Source organism: Capra hircus, chromosome 19, assembly GCF_001704415.2.
Source record: "Capra hircus breed San Clemente chromosome 19, ASM170441v1, whole genome shotgun sequence".
Taxonomy (NCBI): Eukaryota; Metazoa; Chordata; class Mammalia; order Artiodactyla; family Bovidae; genus Capra; species Capra hircus.
The window spans coordinates 34,698,588-34,708,297 of NC_030826.1; the positions used below are offsets into that span (position 1 = coordinate 34,698,588).

At 56.7% G+C, this 9,710-nt stretch overlaps 1 long non-coding RNA gene across 1 annotated transcript; it reads right to left on the reverse strand.

Annotated features, from left to right (window-relative positions):
• Positions 4,394–9,438, reverse strand: LOC106503231. The gene is made up of 3 exons (XR_001296853.2): positions 8,953–9,438; positions 6,112–6,156; positions 4,394–4,419 (listed from the first exon to the last, which is right to left on the reverse strand). It is a non-coding gene; the product is annotated as an uncharacterized LOC106503231 (long non-coding RNA).

A 9,710-nucleotide genomic window follows, 5' to 3' on the forward strand; every position in this document is an offset into this window, starting at 1 on the left:
CCAGGCTCAGAGCTTCAGGAGTCCACTCCTTTGTGTACACATGATGCAGCCACCAGCCTGGCTCAGCTCAGGGGCCCCTTGACGTTGCCCTTCAGAGAGTATTTCACCTAAGACACATCCCCCACAGCTTCATCACCCCCAAAAGTACTACCTGAAGGTAATTTGTTTACAGGTGAGCAGGGTTGTGGGCTGGGGGAGGGGTGGGAGATTGAGGTGATGGGTGAATGGGAGCAGCTGGACTGAGTAACAGGTGCAGGAATCCTCAGAGCCCCAGAGTTTTACAGATGAGGACACTGAGCCCAGAGAGGGCAAGATCCTGACCTGAGGACACACAGCAAGTCCCCAGCAGAACTAGCATTCCCTTCATAGAGCCCGGTATCCCAGGGTTCACAGCCCATAGGAGTGATTCATTCATTCAACACACATGTATTGATGGAGACTTTCCTGATGGTCCAGTGGCTAAGACACTGTGCTCCCAATGCAGGGGGCCCATGTTCAATTCCTGGTCAGGGGACTAGATCTCACTTGCTACAACTAAGAGTTCACTAAGACCCAGCACAGCCAAATAAATATAAATATATTAAAAACACGTATTGAGCACCTACTGAAGCCAGGCTCAGTTCTGAGCCCTGGGGATACAGGCACGGACAAGACAGACACAACCCTTACCCTCATGGAGCCTACCCTCCGGTCAGAGAGACAGACAAGAAACACAGAAATAAGACCATGTCGACTCATGCCAAGCGCACCCATGTGACACCAGGCAGCTCCACCCAGGGTACCCACCGGCCACAGCTCCCCACAGTAAAATGAAAGGTGCCTTGGCTGCAGCAGCCACTGCTTAGCTGAGCCTTAGCCACGTGTGGCTGGTGGACGCCAAGCTGGGCGGCACAGAGAGAGAGGGCTTTTCCATCATCACAGAAGTTCCTGCTGGACGGCACACTCTGGACAGTGACTAGAGGGGCCGCAATGTTGGTGGCCCGGGACTGGGGACACCTGAGCTGCACCTAAGAGAAGGAGCTGCCACATGTCATGTGCCAGCAAGGCACAGCAGGGACAAAGCCCGTGAGGGCGAAAGGAGTGGGGTGGGGACAGAGGGGACACCCAGATGGGGCTGGGGAGGTTGCTGGGGGCCACTGGCCTTGGCCAGGAGTTTCTGCTTTATTGTAAGGGCATCAGGAAGGCACAGGCCGTGAGTTAAAGCAGGGGAGGGGTATGGTTTTTAAAATGCGTGGAGAATGGATACATGGTAGGGGATGAGGCGAGAGTGGAAGGAGGGAGACTATTAAGAACACCATTGTGTCCCAGGGAGGAAGGTAACTATGCTTTGGGGGACAATGGGGGAGGGGAGTCACTAGTCACACCCTTAACCTCAGGGTCCTGCAGCAAACCGTACCTGAAGCTAAGCTTCACTTGATACTCAGGCTCCCTTCTCTCCTCTTGGCTCCTGGGCACTGACTTGAACAGCCTCACTAGTACTGTCCACCTGGCTCCCCCTCCCCCACAGGCTGCCTGAAAGTCCTCCCCCAGTCCCTACTATATGGAGTGCTCAGACCAGTTCCCCAGCCTCCCTCAGTGCCCGGGGTCCGGCTGCCCTTCCAGGGTCTGGCTCCTCTCCCTGCATCCCCCGGCTGATAAAACAGCCCCATCTGGTTGCCCTGGGTGCACAGGAAGATGCTCTAGGTCACCTGGCATTTCATTAACTTCCCCACCACGATGGGAATCTTGGAGCTGGTGCAGAGGCAGCCAGAGGAGCCAGCTTGCTTTGGGGCCAGGAGGCCTAGAGAAGAATCTGGGGCTTCATGTTGAGAGAAGGGGCTTTTGGTGCCACTGTAGAAAGAACGTCCTCTTTAAACACAGCAATGGCATAGCCACGCTTCACTAACAGAGGAGCGAGCCCCCAAGGCCCTAAGAATGGGATGGGAAACCCCATGCTGAGCAGTGGGCAGAGCTGGGATTGTGCTTCCTGTGGCCACCCTCACTCTGAAACCCCACGTCTCCTGCACTGGCCGGCCAGTGCTGAGAACAGAGCTGTGTGTGTCCTGTTTCCTTCTGCACAAATCCCGCCCCCGCCCCAGAGTCTCCTTCTGAAACTGCCTGGCCGTGGGAGGCTTCCGAGGCTCCTGGAATGAACAGACAGCTCAGGAGAGCAGCGCCCACCACCACCGGCCGCCCCACTGTGGTCCTGGATCCAATAGAGGAGTGGAGTGTTCAGTCTGGCCCAAACTGGAGAGGCCTGGTGGGTCACAGGCCAGAGGCTGGTGCGGCTGTGGGCACACTTCCCAGGTGACAGCTCGGCCTCAGGCATCTACTCTTGCCCTGCCCAACGATGGGTCAGACTCAGGTGTGACCTCTCCAGGCCGCTGGCCTGTGGTTCAGCGTGGGAACTCTGCAGCTCATGAAGGAGGTGCAACTGGAAGTCCTGCCTGTGGTGGCTGTCGCTGGGCTGCCTGGCAGCCTGAGGCCTGGGTGCGTGTGCGGATCCCCGGGTCATGGTCAGGGCACCAGGCTACAGACTTGCCCCTGGGTGCGCTTGGCCACGCCCTGGGCTTACGTCAGTCATTGGGGTGGACCATGAACTGGGCAGCCTCTCGGAAGAATGCAGCTCATTGTCAGCGATCAGCCAGGATTCCTTCCCGGCCCCACCCAGAGGTGGAGGCTGTCCATCTGTCCAGGGGCCGGGGAGGCACTGGCGGAGGGTTTCCCCACCCCCACCCACGATAGCCCGAGCAGCTCCAGGAATGAGGACTGACACTATCTGACCTTTCGACCACACGCCGAGACTTTATAACAGGAGTAAAACACAGTATGTGTTCTATCCTGGTGCAGGCCTGTGTTACATCTGCCCTGACTTGTCTAACCCTCCTGACCCCATCACGCCCATTCTGCAGACGGTGAAGCAGAGGCTGGGAGCACTTACCCCATTTGCAGAGCTAGTGGGCAGGGAGTCAGGACTCAGCCTACACAGCCCCCACCAGATAACTCTCAGCACTACCAGGGTCCCTAGATCCTGCCTGGAGCACACGGGTGTCGGGGCAGGGGTGGTGTGTGGTTCCAGGTCTCTCCGACTCTGGGTGTGACCTCCCCCTCCCTCCCCGAGAGGTCTCATCTCCTCCCCTGCAAAGAGAGGGATCATGACAAAACCTGAGGAATGAACAGCAAGGAAGGACCACAGAGACGAAGCCAGGTCCCTATCTGGAGCCACACGTGTGTGCTCACATGCTCACTGAACTACATGCCAGATCTACACAATTTTTTAAAATGGGTAACCCTGAAAAAAGAAACATAAGTTCTGCAGTCTGGTGTAAATCCTGCTGCTCCTTCGAGTGGGTGGCCTCGGGGACACACTGTCCCTGCCCGGCTGAGCCACCACCTCTGAGGGGTGGGGTCTCACAGGGCGGCTGCTGCTGTTTGCTGTTTAGCATTCAGTCGTGCCCGGCTCTTTGCGACCCCATGCCCACCAGGCTCCTCTGTCCATGGAATTTCCCAGGCAAGAATACTGGAGTGGGTTGCCATGCCCTCCTCCAGGGGATCTTCCCCATCCTTGGCAGGCATTCTTTTACCACCTGGGAAGCCCTCTGCAGGATGGGCCAGGCATAACGCTTGAACAGGGAGGCCTGGTCTGGAGGAAGGTCCAGTGGCTGGTTGTCATCATCAAGGGAAGACTGACACCAGGGGCTGTGAGACATTTATTTCACACGCGCTCCCTCAGCGCTCTGCGTGTGGACGTGGGGCTGGGCTGGGCTGGGCCAGGCAGGCGGAGCGGACGTGCTGGGGCCGACTCAGCCTCTCCCTGGGGGCTGACAGGCTGGCTCCTTCCTCCACCAGGACGTGACTTCCCGAAGTTGCATAGCTCGTGACGGCCTCGGCCGGGATCCTGGGCCGGCTCCTCCAGCTGTGCCAGCTGATGTCCCTCTGTGCCTGTCACCACAAGAGGAGCAGACAGAAGGGCTGGCAGTTGGTGCCACTGAGGGCGTGAGTCCGTGGACGGATCTCCAGCGACCCCATTCCAATCTTGCCCCCAGATGCTCTGCTCAGAGTCTGCTTTTAACCCACTGAAAAGAGCCACCACTGGCCGGGGGGGGCGGGCACCAGAGGGGCGAGGATGGCACTGGCCTCCAGGACAGCCGGACACGCACGCAGACTTTCAGGAAGGTCCTGCAGGGCATAGGGAGCCTTGCTGTGGCCTCAGCCAGGACCCGGCTGCCCTCCTGGCCCCAGGTTCACTGGTGGCCATGGTGGCTAGCTCTCAGCAGGATGAGTGGTTGGTCCTGGCCTCGGGGAGATGGAATGCACCCACTCAGGGGATGGAGTTGGGTATCTCCCAGGGTTTCCCAGGTGGTTCAGTGATAAAGAATCCACCTGCCCATGCAAGAGACGCAAAAGACGGGGAGTTGATCCCTGGGTTGGGAAGATCTCCTGGAAAAGAGAACAGAAACCCGCTCTAGTATCTTGCCTGGAAAATTTCATGGACAGAGGAACCTGGCAGGCTACAATCCATGGGGTCACAAAGAGTCAGATACTACTGAGCACCGCCACCAGGGCAGGGCGCTTCTAGAACACCCTTGGAGAAGAGGAGCCACAGGCACTGCTGCTGACCCCGCCCGCCCTGGGCACCCCCAACACCCAGCTCTGGCCCCACAGGGCTCGGGACCTTGCTCCCCACCAGCGAATGAGGCTGAGGCCGAGCAGCCTTCCCTGATGGTCTCTGAGGCTGGGTTTTGGTCTTCCTTCTCTGTCCTCAGACTTCTGACCTGTGCTCTGCTCCTGTGTCTGAGGCTTTGTGGCCATCGAGGGTCCTTGGGCTCTTCTCGAGCTTAGTGCTGGGAACTCAGGGCATGAGGTAGAGCCCCTGGGGGTGGGGGCAGGGGGCAGGGAGACACTGCAGCTCTGGACTCCAGTGACCATGGGTGTGTGGAGTGCGTTTTTCTGGCTGGAGCCCTCAGGGTCTCTGCATCAGTGACCACATGCCTGAAAGAATGATACTGTCTCCTTCCCTGGAGATGGGGTCTTCACAGGGGCTCGGGGTTACAATGAGGTCATGAGGGCAGGGCCCTGACCCAGTATTACAGGTCTCCTTAAAAGGATGATATTTGGACACAGAGGCAGGCATCGAGGGATGAAGACGACCGTCTGCAGCACAGGGTGGCTCCTCCCATTGCAGCTGCAACAGGACCAGCCCTGCGTGGGCTCCGGGAGGCAGGAGGTGCCAGCATTGAAGCTGCCCAGCCTGTGGGGCTTTGTCCAGAGCCCTGGCAAACTAACGCATGTCTTTACAGAGGTGTAACTCACACATCACAAAATTCACTCATTTAAAACATACTTTAGGGACTTCCCTGGTGGTCCAGTGGCTAAGACTGCACTCCCAGTGCAGGGGGCCTGGGTTCCATCCTTGATCAGAAAACTAGATAACATGTGCTCCAACTAAGACCCAGTTAAATAAATAAATGAAGAATTTTTTTTACCGTACAATCCAGGCTTCCCTCGTGGCTCAGTGGTAAAGAAATCGCCTGCCAATGCAGGAGACACAGGTTCAATCCTTGATCCAGGAAGATCCCACTTGCCTCGGGGCAACTGAGCCTGTGTGTCACAACTACTGAGCCTGTGCTCTAGAATCTGGGAGCCGTAACTACTGAAGCTGTGCACCCATGCTCCACAACAAGAGAAGCCACCCCAACGGTAAGCCTGAGCACCGCAGTGAAGAGTAGCCCTAGCTCGCCACAACTATAGACAGCCCGAGCAGCAATGAAAACCCAGTGCAGCCAAAACTAAATAAATAAATGGAGTTATTTTTTTTTAATGTGCAGTTTGGGGCTCTTCATTCTATTCATGGACTTGTGCACCTCTCAAGGGGCTCTTCATTCTATTCTATTCACTCTGATAGAAATTTACAGCATTTTTCTTCACCCCAAACAAAAACCCTGGACCCTCATTCTCTCCACTTCTCATCCCTGGAAACTACTGCTCTCCTTTCTGTCTCTACAGATTTGCCAGCTTCTCTAACTTAGTGTGAGAGTTAGATCAGGATTCATCCACGTTGCAGTGTGTGTCAGTGCTTCTTTTCAAGGCTGAACAATTTTCCCTTCTATGGATGGACCACATTTTACTTACCTACACATCTCTGATGCGTAGTCCAATTTTGTTTTGAAAGAAGACCTGAAACATGGGAAAATGCTCACATTTGTTAAGTTCAAGAGGTGAAAATGTGGATATTTGTTATGTTCTTTACATTTTTCTGGAGGTCTGAAAGATATCATAATTTTTAGTGTTAACCAATATACGGATACAAAGAGTCGACTCATTGGAAAAGACCCTGATTCTGGGAAAGGACAGGAGGAGAAGGGGGCAACAGAAGATGAGATGGTTGGATGGCATCACTGACTCAATGGACATGAGTTTGAGCAAGCTCCAGGAAATGGTGGTGGACAGGAAAGCCTGGTGTGCTATAGTCCACGGGGTCACAGAGAGACATAACAAGTAAACAACAACCAATACGCTTAAATATATATATGTTATATAAATATATATATATATTATACATATATATATCAGAAGAGGCAGAGAGTGAGTCTCTGAGCATTGATGAGAGATGATGGTTGCTAATGTACTAAAGAAAAGATGGTCTAACATTAAGGGAAAAGAAAAAGGATTCCTGAACCTCGGCTTCCTGCTTCCCTCCAGACCGGAAGTCAGCCTCAGGGATGCTACTTAACAGCCCCGCCGGGAGCCCTGTCCGCCAAGTCCTCAGCAGCCTTCCCAGCAGGCCAGCCTGGGGCCATGCTCACAGGAAATATGGATGTTTCCTGAGCCTGGTCCTGTGGGAAGGGGTCTGCCAGGCTCCCAGGGCCTCCCGCCTGGGTCCCCAGCCATTGCAGCCTCCTCCTCCTCCTCCTCCTCCTCCTCCTCCTCCACTGGAGGCCCATTCCCACCAGACTCTGGTGACCTGCCTCACGCACCAACAGGGAGCTCACCTCTCACAAGGGGGGTCTTCCCACTGCCAGGCACCACTGGGCATGCCCCGTGGAAAAAGGCTGGGAGGTCAAACGTGTTTGGGGACCATGTGCAATCTGTTGGGTCACCAGTGTTTACTGAGCACCCAGGGTATGCCTGGCCCTGGCTCCGCCTTCACACCTCTCCTCTCAGCAGCTCTAAGAGGAGGACCACATGACCCCACCCCTTTGAAAGATGGTGCTCAGTGGGGTAAAGATAGCACAGGTCCCATGGCAAGCAGGGGCACTCAGGGCTCCCGTTTCCCCCACACCCACATCTCAAGGTACCAGTGCAGGTGCCTTGGGATCCCCCTTAACTGATCTGGGGTCCCTACTCCCCTAACCCACGGGAAAGGCCTTCAAGATCCCCCTTGGGCAAGGCAGCTTTGGGCCTGGACCAACTCCATCTGTTGGGCCTGATTGCAGCAGCTTTCTCTGGGCATTGGCAGAGTAGCTGGTTTCCTCGAAACCATTTGGATTCCATCTTGGTGGTGCTAGTGGTAAAGAACCAGCCTGCCTATGCAGAAGTCACGAGAGATGCAGGTTTGATTCCTGGGTCGAGAGGATCCCCTGGAGGAGGAAATGACAACCCACTCCACTATTCTTGCTGGGAGAATCCCATGGATAGAGGAGCCTAGTGGGCTACAGTCCATCGGGTAGCAAAGAGTCAGACATGACTAAAGTGACTTAACACGCATGCATGTAGCATGTAGCCAGTTTCCTCGAAACCATTTGGATCCATCCTGCTCACATTTTATGGCCTGGAAATCTACATTTTTCACCCAAGGTGATGCCTCACCTGGGAAGAACTGTACCTTGAGGGTGGAATTTTAGGCATGGGCTGAAATACAGCTGGAGGCCTAGGGGTGAGGCTGGGCTGAAGGTAGTGGGGAGGGGGGCAGTGCTGTGCTGCACCCCACCCCCAGACGGGCTGAGTGGTCTCCCCTCCAGGGAGAAGGTACAGTAGCGCTGCTCCGGAGAGTATGGGAGAGCCCTGTATGGGAGAGCCCTGCCTCCCTCCCGCATAGGAGCATTCTGCCCTCGAACCCTCAACCTTCCTAAGACTGAGGCCGCCAGCTGTGGCCCCCGCCTTCCACATTGCTGAAATGCCAGGAAGGCGCGCCCTGGCCAGCGGGGGCCCAGGCTGCTGCCCCCTGGGCCCCTCCCACCTCATTGCAGTCCCAAGAATGCTGTCATCTGGCCACCCACAGCCTTATCAGCCTGGCCTTTCTCAGGATCCTGGGACAAAGGGCGTGGGCGGTCCTGGGACTCTGGGAATCTGTTCCCGCCTCTCCAGACCCTTCCCGCCCTTCACTGCAGGGGAAACTGAGGCTGGAGAGGACTGAGAGAGGCCTTGAGCTCGCGTGCCAGCCCCAGGAGTCATGACAGAAGCCCCAGTGTAGCCCAGTAGCCTGGCCCAGGCCTCAGTGGGAGGTACCCCGTGGAGCTGATGGGTGGGGGGCCAGCAGCCACTGGCCCGCGTTCAGGCCCTGCTTGCCCAGACCTGCTGGAAGGATCTCTAAGTATCCTCTGGTTCCAGCTGGGAGCCTGGAGGCTGGAGGGGTCAGGAAGCTCCAAAGGAGACAGCAGCAGGAGGTGAGTTCAGACCCAAGGTCATGTGGGCTGGCCTCGTGGGTAGGGTCAGGCCTTGAGGAGCAGAGAAGGGTGCCTGAGTGCACTCCTTCACATCTACCCGTTAGCCCCATGACCCGCTCAGTCCCCTGCGCTTGCGTGTGACTGCCTCCTGGGCAGTTGTGAGAACACAGAAGAGGTGGGGCGGAGCCACGGGCCAGAGCTCGTGCGGGAAACCCCTCCCTCTTTGGTCTCCTCCCTCTTAGGGGACAGATGCACCTGCCACAAGAGGACATCAGGGCATGGGGGGAGAACAGCCTGGCACCAGGGGCTCCACAGGGTGCCGCTGGGGAGCCTGGGAAATTCCCTCCCATCTCTGAGCCTCAGTTACCTGGAGTGTAAAGTGCGCAGAGGTTCCACACTCATCCCAGGGCCTGCGTCTTGAGGTCGGTCATGGCCCGACTCCCCGTGCACCTTCCGGTGAAGTCCTAACTGAACAGGAGTTGATTAGAAACACAGATTCAGTTCTGGCTGTCTTCTTGTCACCCCCCCAGGGGTGCCTCTCAGCCTACCCAGAATCTCTCTTGATCAGCAACCATGATCCTAGCCTCGCCCAACCTGCTGCCCCTCTGGCTTCCCTCTGGGGTCTCTGGCCTCAGGGCCTTTGCACTTGCGGTTGCTCTGCTTGAACTCATCTTTGCAAGCCAAGCCACCCTCCATCTGCCCCCACATCTGCCCCGCTGTCCTCAGCCCTCAGGGCCGCCCACTCATTCCCTGCCCAGCACTGGAATTTTGAGAGCAGAACACTAGCTCAGGCCCAGTTCCCCAAGGAGGCTGAAGTCCCATGAGATCCCACTGCCCAGCCTGGTGTCCAGCACACTGGATGTGTTCAGTGATGACCAGAGTTCTGCAGTCCGTCTGGGTTTATATATAAAAGAGCCAGACCTTCGCAGGGTGTGGCCCCAGGCAGCTCTGGAGTGGGCTCTGTCCGGGGAGGGGCCCCGCACTGGGAATGCCTCTGGGGGCCTGTCTGACGCCACCTGCCCCCGAGTGGGGAGACTCAAGTCTCAGGGGCCCTGCATGCAGCCAGGCAGGTTCCAGCCGGTTTGGCAGGATTGCTGTGGATGGCACTCAGCCCTTCCAAACTGT